Genomic DNA, 11,815 nt, shown 5'->3' with positions numbered 1-11,815 from the left:
CGGTGTCCAGGCACCGCGTGCGTATTTAACGCGCTAGAGCTCTTTTTCGCACCAGTAGCCAGCGTCTGCCTGAACGCCGCGCCTGCTCAGCATCCAGCGCGCGGCACTGGACGCTGGGTATGGGAAGCGTGTATGTGGCCTGTGATCATGAATGTGCGCACGGTAGGTGTCAAAGAAGCCAGTAGGCCGCCCACCATTGCAAGCAGACGGACCTGCATGGACGGCGCGCTGTAAGGCTCGTGTTCGCCAATTAAAGTTCGCTCATGATTCGGCTTAAGCCCTGTATATGCTTTATAAATAAAGAAGCCTACCCAGATACTGTAAGCCCACCAAATAGGGCCTAAATGCCTGCCCTCCTCCCAGCAGCGGCTTCCCTTGAGTAACAAAATCCGATCTCGAAGGCGGTGCTTTTGAAAACTGCATGCGTCTAAAGCGGACGGGAATCTTGGAGGCAATGTCCACTTCGTTTTTTTTTTCTTATATACATGTCCTTAAACTTCATATCATAAAGTGCATACTTTTACAAAGTACAAACTTTCCGAATTCACCACATTCGTTAAAAGGACCCTACCGATACTTATTAGGAAAAAACACGCAATTTTCTAATTTACGATACATTTTGCTCAGAACCGCAGGGTGGCGCTACTGCAGTATTTGTTTGGTTCACGGACCGCGTTGGTTGTACTGAATGCTCGTTGCTGTAAGGCGGTAGTGGAATTATGCTTTACAAGCGCTTAGACAAAATGTGCTCCTTGTCGTGTGCATTAACCATCGCAAAACCTTCCGGACTTTTGTAACGCCATTAGTTCGCCGTGTGTTTCGCGCGATCCACCAGTGTCGACAGTGAGCGTCCTGCAGCGCCCGTCCGAGCTGGCTTTGTTCTGCTGAGCTGCCTGCCCGCGCTCTCGTGAAAAGTGCGGTGCTGGGGCTTCGAACCATAGTGTGTGGAAGACTTTGTTGAAGGTTGTGTTATCGGGGGAGTGAGGAGTACCGTGTCTAATTCGCACGATGCTCCTCGACAGCGAAACTTGTAGGACAAAGTGAAAAGTGCATGCAACCATGCAATAAGTGCATGGTTGAGGGGACCAGGGGAAATATCCTGGCCAATGATCCGCCGCGCTATATTCGTGAATTTCCGAACTTCGATGTTTGCTCTTCCTCTCGCTGCCTCCAAATGGTTGAACGAAGGAGGAACCCTGCATATTTGATTTTAGCAAAAACATGATTTTAAAGCCCAGCTCTCCCGGACGTTCCTGTATGTGGCTAGTGGGTGGTGCTGCTTTCTTGCCGAATAGATCATACTTGAATAAAACGAATTACGTGCTGGATGGTGAGATATAACCTCGAAGCACAGCGGCCCGCAATGCTGTAACGATTAGGCTACAATATCGCACGTATACTTCCGTACGTATGCGCGTACTACACTTCGAGATGACCGATGTCTGTGTCGCGTTGTGCAGCACGTGTCCGTGAGAGCACATGCACTCGTGCCAGTTTACGCAAATAAGCAACGGAGTGGAAAAGCTGATAGCATTTGTTGCACTGCGTCAACGAGATTTCAAGGTATGTGGCGTGTCTGCATAACTTTTCCACTCCCTTTATTCTTTCTACGTTACAGCTGCGCTGCGCTACCTTCTGCAATATGGCAGAATAATTGCAATTCCAGGAATCGAAGACAGTCTGCCAACAATCCAGTACATGGAGACGGTATTAAAATGGTTCACTATACGCAACTTCAGAAGTACCACATTTCACAGTGTTAGCCGGGACCCAAACAGGATGCCATTCAGCTCTCCAGATGATGACAGGTATCATTATATACCTCCAAACTTTTCTAATTAAATGCTATTGATTTTTACAGGATTATTTTATTTCAGGTTGCTGTGGCTGGCAAAAGAATTTTTGCCCTTCTTCGCATTGTGGAAGGCCGCTGCACCGCACAAGAGGACATTCATATCTCAGGAGACACACCAAGCTTTGCAGGTCGCCGCAATGTTCACAGTCCGGCGCACACAATTTCTCCTCCGTTCCGGTTTCCTTTATGTGTTGACGTCAAGATGCTTCAGCGACCCTGTCGACGCACGTTTCTCTACCATTCGGCAACTAAATGGGTTGAACGACCTGACAGACGCCCGTGCAGCACTTTCACATCTGCAAAAAGTTCTGGTGATAGGCATCTTTCACTGATCACCAAATGGCAGCACAGAGAACGAAAAGGGTCGTCTTGGATCCCCCCCCCCTTCCAACCTCGTGGCACACACAGGAAACGAATTCAGCAGCACTACAAGAATCAAGAGCCGCTCAAGAGCCATCTGCCGAGGCTTCATCAGCGATGCCTGCTCCTACAATGAGACAAGCGATGCAGCCATATATGGCGCCTCTACAGATTTACTGTGGTGGGTTTCTGTCGTAAATAAATTGGAACGCTATCAGTTAAATTGAAAGCAATTGTGCGTGGCGCGGAGCTACTTGTCCTGTAGTGTGGGAATGAAGAGGAGCATGTCAATTAATGCACACTCGTATGGAAATAACAACAATAGTGGCCGATGTATCCAGAAATAAAAAAGGAGGACTTCGTCAGCCGCGACCACAGCTCCCTAATGACTAACGACATATTCAAGCGAGATTGCACAATCACAAGAATTACACACCGACACACATCAAAGGTTCTACTGCGCCTTTGACGTGTGCCTATGTGTATTCGTTGTGATTGTGCCATCGCGCTCGAATATGTCGTTAAGACCCACTAGCCCAACAACGAGCCCTTCCAAAAGACCGCTTATTCTGTGCCATCAATATCTACATCTTGCGATGCGGTTGATGCATACTAATTGCAGCGATATGTCCTCGAACCATTCGTGTCGTGTGAGCCCTGCAATAATTCCCTTAAGAAACAATTACACAAGCTTAAATTCAATCGCGAAAATACTGCACGCGACATATGTACCGTGTATACCAGCTAATGCAATAGCTGTTAATAAAAAAAGATAGACAGAAAACATGGTGCAAGATACAGTTCCAAACTCCACGGTGTTTTCGTTTGGCGTCACAGGTATCATGATCGAGCACCGTGGGTCGTTAGACATTATATATTATATTACATCATATATATATTTACAATTTTTTTTAAGCCAGCTGATTTGTATGCCTAATCATGAAGGCATAATACGTACTTATTTGCTGAATTCATGTCATATCTTTATGTGACATAGTCCTTCGAGCAGTTTTATTGTGCTTGATTTTTCTCTTCCCTTAGGCGCCCCACAGCCAGGCATCAGGGCGAGCACACTTGGCCTCATTGCAGGTTTTCTTGTCAAAGCAGCCGAGGACAGCATCAACTGCAGCCAATGCATCGAAAAAAATCACGGCTCGTCTAGCCCCGCTAGTGCCGTTATATTCAATTGAGACCGGGGAGGGCTTCCTTATGCTACACTTGCGTTTCTTTCATTTGTCTGCACTTTGGAAAGGGCACCAGAAGCGTTTGCGCCGTTTGCCATATCCAAGAAGAAGTCGAGGGCACTTTTCGTGCAAACAACACTTCCAGCAGCAACTGAACATTTGTTTTCAGGCAGGAAGGTGCTACAAGAGAGCACCGAGAAACCACCACGCGGCTTGTGCTGCAGAAGTTCAGCCGTCACTTCTTCGCGAATTACGCGGTCGACAAGACCACCAAAGACGCAAAAGCCAGAATAATTGCGGAAAAGCCCAAATGTAGAAAAATTTTCAAAGTCTAGACATCTGTTCGTTGTGCCAGGTTAAAGCGTTCGTGCATTTGTAACTAAATTTGATTGAATTTTCGGGCAAGTTCAATACGTTTTTCAACAGTGACGCCAGCTAGAAACAACGTACACCAGCAACACGTAAATATATCGATATATTTTCCGAAATACGTTGCATACATATGTTAGGCTGATAAAATGTCTTGACGACGACCAGCAACGACGTTAAACCTTAAGTTAAATTTTCAAGCGATAACATAAGTGCGAACATAATGTACGTACAATCACTTTGATGAATACGCGCATTAAAGCCTGTACAAGAGAAACTGAACTATTGCTTTGTGCGATAGAGAGCTCGCCCGCTATGACCCGTGAGGTATAATTGCCGGTACCAGCATGTAGGCTTCAATCCAGCCAGCAGTTATAACCGTCTCTTTAGGCGATCGATCGATGATGGAAAACACCGTTTCTCATGTCGTGCGCACATATTATGCAGAACTTCGACCACGAAGCAAAAACCCGTCGGCCGTTATGTCAGTGACATTGTCAGTACGTTTGTTATTATATGTGGGGATATATGTGGAGGTTAAATGTAGCTGGCAGTGCGTACCAGACGATCAATTTCTCGTAGTATGATGTACGGGCAAATGCGACAAGTTTTATGAGCTTAATAGTCGGTAATCCACAACGACAGCGACAACGGTGTTCCTGCGATCAATATTTTGTTTGTTTCTGCACTGCAGTCGCTTCGCTTCCTTTAGTGAGAATTGCTACTTCACTTATGGTCGCAATAGTGGTGCAGATATTGCTCGTCAGAAAGATTGCGCAATAGAGGCATTGGCTCTAAGTGACGCATCATACACCATCCTAAATAGCTTAGAATCAGTTTAATAAAAAGCTTCGCAATGCATATTTGACTTGCCGAACACGTAAGCAATCATTTGATCGGTGAATATCTTTTTATGTAGAGCGGCGCGAAATTTCCGCATAATCCGCAAACCTATAGCATGCAAGCATTCGTGTACTGTTGTACACGTCATTACATAGCACTGCAATCGCCACACTTAAACAGTTTTAACGTACTATCTGTTGTCTTTTCAAGAAATTGTCGCATACGCTAGCAGTCTGCCGCAGCACAGGCGCACGTTCAAACGCCGCGCCGCCGCCCGCCACGTAGCAGGCGATGGACGGATGGAGCGTCCCCGTCGGAACGGCCCGCTGGGTTGCGCCACCAAGCTCTCGCTATTGTACTGCCTGTCTCCTACCCAGGTTAAAAAAAGAAAAAAAAAACGATCAACTCTCACAGTCAGATTTCCTAACCCCCTATTGTGAACTTTGCTTTTGTAGTCTCGGTTTTTCGTCGTTTCCCTACTATTCTTTTTCCACCAATCTTCCAAGCGCCTTTTACTAACCTCTATTGAGGACATGTTTGCTCGCGCTGAACCCAAGGGCTTCAAAAAGGCCAGCGGTGCCCAAATCGACCGCTGGGCAGCTGTCTTCACATGCTAATAAAACCTGCTCCATCGTTTCTCTACCTTTAACGCAGCAAGCACATGCTTCTTCTTCCTTCTTATATCTCGCTTTATAGTTGTGTGATCGCAGGCATCCGGATCTCGCTTCGAAAAGTAATGATGTTCTCTTGAGTTATCATAAATTGTTTCTTTTCTGATTTCGTTTTTTCCTCTTAAGTAGTTACTCATGGCAGGTTTCTTTTCCATTTCCGCCACCCATGAGATTATTTCAGTATCTCTGACTTTCCGCTCGACGTTCTTTTTTGCTGTGTTACTCATCTTACAGGCCGCATACTTGCTGGTAAGTTTCCTAGTTCTTTTCCTCCATTGTGAATCAATGCTTTTCCTGTACAGATACGTCAGCACTCTCCCAGCCCATTTACTTTCTTCCATACTCCTCAGTCGTTTTCATAATCAATTTTACTGCGAGCTTCCCTCACTTCAAAACTGGTCCAGCCCATATCACCCTGCACAGCTTCATTTGTAGTCTTCCCGTGAGCGCCCAGTGCGACCCGTCCCTCTAAGCTTTGGTTCCCATCGATTCCTGCTTGTACCCCTAATTTCAAGCAAACAAACGCATTTCCAAAAGGGAGTCCTCGAACCATTACACTTTTCCACATACCCCGGAGCACCTCGTACCTACTGTATCCCCATAGCGCTCTGTGCTTCATTCTGGCTGCCTTTCTCTTCCCCTTTACTGTTATTGTTTTTTCCTGTGTTTCCATATATCCATTGCCTTCCTTTATCCATATACCAAGGTATTTATATTCTGTTACCCGAGGCATTTTCTGGCCCTGTATCTCCGCTGTCTGTTCACTGTTTTCATTGAATACCATAACACCTGATTTTCTAACACTAAATTTCAAACCTAAGTTGTTTCCTTCCAGTCCACAGATATAAGCCAGACGTTGCAAATCACTTTGCCTATTAGCTAGCAACACAATGTCGTCCGCATAAAATAAACCTGGGAGTACTTGCTGCTCTACTATTGTACCCGCCTGTTTGTATGAGAGATTAAACCCGATATTACTTCCTTCTAGCGCCCTTTCCATCTTCACCATGTACATCATAAACAGCAGCGGGGATAAAGGGCACCTGTGCCTCAGTCCCTTGTTGATATGAACTTTCTCCTCGCTCCTCATCCCTTCCCATTCAACGCAAACGGTATTTTCTAGGTAAATCTCTCTCAAAAGCTGTAGACAATCGTCACCTACGCCTTCCCCTTCCAGAATATCCCACAAAACGTCGCGGTCTACGTTGTCATAGGTTCCTGTAATGTCTAAAAAGGCCAGACACAACGGTCTGCTTTGTACTTTTGATATTTCAATACACTGAGTAAGAACGAACAAGTTATCATCCAAACGCCTACCTATTCTGAAGCCATTCTGAAGCTCCCCCAAAATACCATTATTCTCTGCTCATGCTTGAAGCTTTAATTTGATTGAGTGCATTGCTAGCCTGTATAATACCGATGTAATGGTCAACGGTCTCTACGAGTCAATTCTGTCGTTCTCCCCCTTACCTTTATAAATTAAATTCATTCTACTTCGTCGCCAACTGTCTGGTATTTATCGACCTTTTAAAGTTTTTTCCACTGTTTTCACCAGAGCTTCCTTACTTTTGTTCCTAGTTCATATATCAGCCTAACGGGAACCTCGTCTAGCCCTGTGGCTGTGCGCTTAGGAATTTTCTCTTCCGCTTTCTTCCAGTTTAAATTTCTCAGCACAAGCTCCTTTTCCACTTGGGCCTCTTTCATGCTCTTTTTTACTTCAAATACAACCTCGTCATTGCCTTGGAAAGATTCAGCCGTTACTTTTCGGATGCAATTTATTGCAGTCCGTTTCCATTTCGGCTAGGATATGTTGTTGTATTGTTGTTGACTTCCTGCCTAATAATCTTATGCGGTTCCAAAATATTCTAGGTGCTGCCCTGCTTTTCTCACGTATTTCTGACCACCAACGTTTCACTTCGACCTTTTAATTTTGCTTGCACCAGTATTTCAACCATAGGCGTTTTCGGCCGGTATATTTCTCATTTACTGGTTACTTCATCCTGCGGCAACTGCGCCTTTTTTTCCCTGCCTGTGCTCTCGAGATGCTTTCTGTCGTTCAGCGATCGCTTCTCGTATCTCCTTGTTTCACCAGCTTTTCGGTTAGTTTTTCCTTTTCCAACGAACAAGTTGTTTCTCTTTCCCTATTTCTGTCGCTATTACACTTAGCTCAGCATATTCTCACTCATTACTTGGCCATTTGCCAAGTTCTTCCTCGATTCTAGTGACTATATTTGCTATTTTATCAGCGTTCAAATATGGACTGGCCATTTTGCGCTCCTTGCTCTCTTTCCGAACTACATATCCCATTTTCAAAATGATGCATTTATGGTCACTCCATATGGTGTTAAACCCTATCTAATCGATGAGCATTTCCCTCAATTTATCATGAATTTCTTCTGTCATCAGACAGTAATCAATGGTCGATTGCCGTTTTCCCACTTCCGACGTGATCTGCCATTCACACTTAGGCCCTGTAATCACGATGTTGACGTTATGTTGCGCACAAAGGTCTAGCAGTGACTTCCCGTTCTTGCCGGTATAGCCATCTAAATCCTGTATGTGGGCAATCATGTCACCTAATAGGAAAATTTCAGAACCATTCCCGAAAACCTTTAATATCAGCGTTTATGCATTCTACTAACTCTTTATTCTTTTCTGTGCAATTTTTTCCGGTCCACAAATACGTAACGCCCAGCCTAGTTTCTTTGCCACTCCATTGTACCTGATAGCCAAAGATGCTCTTGACATTGTGAGTTTACTCCTTTCTATTTGGCTCCCCGTTGGATGAGCATTCCGACTCCCCCTCCCTTTCTTTCCTACTTAGTTCTGTTCCACTTTTCCCAAACATAATTCCCAATAACTGGCGGCGCTTCTGAGTCTCTAAGCTGCGTTTCTGTAACCCCATACACCCCAATTTTTTCGCTATTTACCTGTTCCTCAATCTCTGCCCACTTCTCCTTTCGTCTGCCGCCCTGCATGTTTATGTAGCCTATTGCATGGCGAGCACTTTTTCTTCCTTTCGTACGGCGATGCTCTTCTGATGTTGCCCTAGGGGACCTTCTTTATTAGTATCTAGCCTGACCTCCTGAGCGCCCGCGGGCCCCCTAAAAAAGCAACAACGCGACCACCAAGTCGCCAGCCCACTTCTCGTTCCAACCTGTAATTGAAGTAGATCCCGTCTCGTTTAAAACCACCACACCTTCGCACTTCCCTGCTAACTTCGACAACCTCGAAGATTTTCTCTCGGCTAATTTTCCATATCGCCTCATTAGCAGCCACTACAGCTCTTTGTACGTGACTGTCACGCACAGGGACTTCCGGTACCGTGTACAAGACAATCCGTGTACAACACGATCTGCACATGAGGGGATAGCTCGCGCAAGTCGTCCACCCCCTTCGCCAAGCGCTGGCCTAGTCCTGTCCCTTTCTTGTTTAGGACGCCATTTAGCCCACGTGCTACTATGACAAGGTTGTGCACGTGGGCATTTTCCGCGAGCTTTTCTTTTTGCTCGCTCCATGACAGAACCCAGTGTCCGCCCTGGAAATGTCCCTATCGCCACTCTTTTATCGCCTTTCACCCTCTCAACAGTTGCTTTTTAGCACCCAGCCAGGTTTGAGTCGCCGGTAATAATAACCCTTTCACTCTCTCCTACCTCTGCCTGCTTCCCTTTGTCATTTCCCGCGTGATTGGGACTCGACAAGGGTCATTGTCCCGTGGGCTCCTGCTTTTCCCGCGCGGCGGCCTCAAGGTAGGCGCTGCACTTTCCAGCTAACCCTTCATCGCGCTGCACGCATTCCACGTACTTTGCTGACACTCCCTCTCCTATCGCGTCGGGTGTCTGCGTTCCATTGTCACGCGCATTCTCGTTCACATTGGCGGCCCTACATGCTACACGCGTGTGGTATTTGATTGTTTGAACTAGGTGTATGGGCACCATCACTCGAGAAAAGAGAAGGAAGAACGAATTGGGCTCGTGCTGTGAATCTAACCGGTCAGCGCTGCAGCCGCTTTGTAATTACAACGTCTAAATAGTTGCTTGTCTTACTGACTCCTCCTTCCCGTAAAACATACTCAGTCGAAGCTTGTACTGCCTCACGATTGGCGTTGTCGTGGTCACGAAAAAAAGTAACCAGATGCTCCCAGAGTAGAGCAGCTGATGTTGATAGCTGTGCCGGCGCTCAAGCGTAAGTCGTTAGTAAGGATTCCAGCTGCATAGGCGCGCGCTCACGCCACCCATTCAGTCGCCGTCGCTTCGCTTCCGCAGGAGCGGGGAAGGGCAGGAAAGGGTATCGCGCGCGCAGCGCCGGGAAGCGGTTGGGTCAACCATGGGTTGTGCGTTCCCCCGAGGAGCGGGCAGCGTTTGACGAACGGCGGCGAGAACTCGCCCGCGAAACAGCCGTTAGAGCAGCCCGAGCTCAGACAATCCAACAGCAACGCGAAGATCCCGAGCTGAGGGAGCTGGGGGCCGAGTTGGGAGCTGGGGGCTGGTGTCTATTAGTGTTATTGCAATTATTACACTCACTGCTGCCAGTACTGTTGCTGCCGGTACTGGTCTTACTTATACTCTTATTGCCTACCGCTACAGCTAATATCACCACTTACATTAATGCTTTCGAGCTCTTTTCAAGGCTTAAAGAATATTAGAAGCGCAGAAATCTCCCTGATAGGTCAGTAGGAGTTTCCTGCTATACTCTGCCTAGCCCCCTGAACCCGGCGCAAGAGTAATTACATATAATAAGTACATTTTCTTCAAAATTTAAGGTGGCAATTTCGTTTCTTTAAGGTATAGGGTGCGTATTCACCTTGGGCGCGAGCGCCACAACTAGCAGCGCTGGCGCGGCCCTTGTTTTTGCGAACAAAACCTCTTCGTCCCAGTAGCACTCTTAGCGATTGCAGTAGGCGATGTTTTTATGTCTGACTAGGAGGCATGCTCCTACATTACTGGCCAGGAATTTTGTCCCTTGTAGGTCACAATCGCTGGCTACCGTAGTAGCATAAAAAGGATTGCTCTAGGAGCCTTGCATTCTTTAGTACGAAGGGGCGCATCCCGGAGCTCCTGGTCCTTGCAATCGATCTCGTGACGCGCACCTGTTTTCGTCGCTGCTGGCGGAAACCGCACTGCGCTGCGCTTATTAAGGTCATCATCTGGTTATTTATTTGTGTCCCCGACAGGACGCCCAGCGATCTTCAATTACCTCTGTCTTACGCTCGCTGATACAAAATTGCGGCTGCGAATTTCTTTATTTCATCCCCCCACCTAGTTTTCTGTCGTCGTCGACTGCACTTCCGTTGCCTACAAAAATCTCGGAGTTCTTTCTCCAAAAAAAGAGTAGAAAATTACCTATCACGAAAGCAGTCAGGCAAGGGACACAATCTCGCCCATACTTCTTTCCAGCTATTAGACTTGGAAGGATCAGAAGTGAGGAATGCGAATGTCTCCACAAGATTCAGTTTGCAAATAACAGTGTCCTGTTCAGCAACACGGTAGATGAACTGCGACAAATAATTGACGACTTTAACCGAGAAAGTGAGAGAGTGGGGCTGAGGAGGAGGAGAAACATTTATCTAAAAAGAAGGAAAGGACAAGCAGGTGTCTTTCTGCTTGTGCGGGAGGCACCCTTAGTCCAGGCTCAACATTTTTATGTAGAAGACAAAGGTAATGTAATTTCAAGGAAACAAGAACTGATGATCCCCAATCAGCCTCTGGAGTCTGTGCAGTGTTACGTTTATCTAAGTCAAGTGCTCACAGTGGGGCGTGATCACGAGAAAACTTTACATAAGAAAAACGTGGGTTGCAGTCTATGCGGCAGGTATTGCGAAATCCGGACTAGGAGCTTGCCACTGTCGTTGAATAGCAAAGTCTACAGTCGCATCCTACTGGGGCCAAAATATGGGGCTGAAAATTGTAGGTTAACAAGGAACTTTAGAACAATTAAGGATTGCGATAAGGTCGATGGGACGAAAAATGTTAGGCGTAACATTACCAGACAAAGAGAGAGTGGTGAAGCTCAGAGAGACAACGGCCGATAGTAGTTTACTTGACACTAAAAGAAAACAATGGAGCTGGGCAGACCACGTAATGCGTAGGGCATATTACCCGTAAACCATTACAGTTACAAAATGAGCGCATTAATAACGTATACCTGGTCAAAACTCTTATTCGCCATTGCGAACGTGTTAGGCTGCAGACGCTTAGTTGCTGCGCAGTACGTTAACTTTTTCTGAAAGATCTGCGTCTACAATGCGTGGGCCAAGTCGTTGATTGTGTTTGCCACTGTGAAAAATTAAGAGCCTCTAGCATATAGTATTTTATTTATTGGACATCAAATGTTGAATACTTACCATGGCGTGGTACCAACACTGTGTAAAATTAGGCCATTAGTGCGGCATTATGCAAAGATTTTACGACTGCACACCCATTCCTGTTTGTGACAATTTATCTTCCGTCATTACGTCAGCTGCATAAGAACCTGAAAACTACATTTAGGTTCATGCTTCGGGTCACTCAGTGCTTTAATATGTAAGTAAAGGT

This window comes from Dermacentor variabilis, unplaced genomic scaffold (genome assembly GCF_050947875.1).
Source record: "Dermacentor variabilis isolate Ectoservices unplaced genomic scaffold, ASM5094787v1 scaffold_14, whole genome shotgun sequence".
Taxonomy (NCBI): Eukaryota; Metazoa; Arthropoda; class Arachnida; order Ixodida; family Ixodidae; genus Dermacentor; species Dermacentor variabilis.
Note: the sequence above shows the minus strand (reverse complement) of the source record.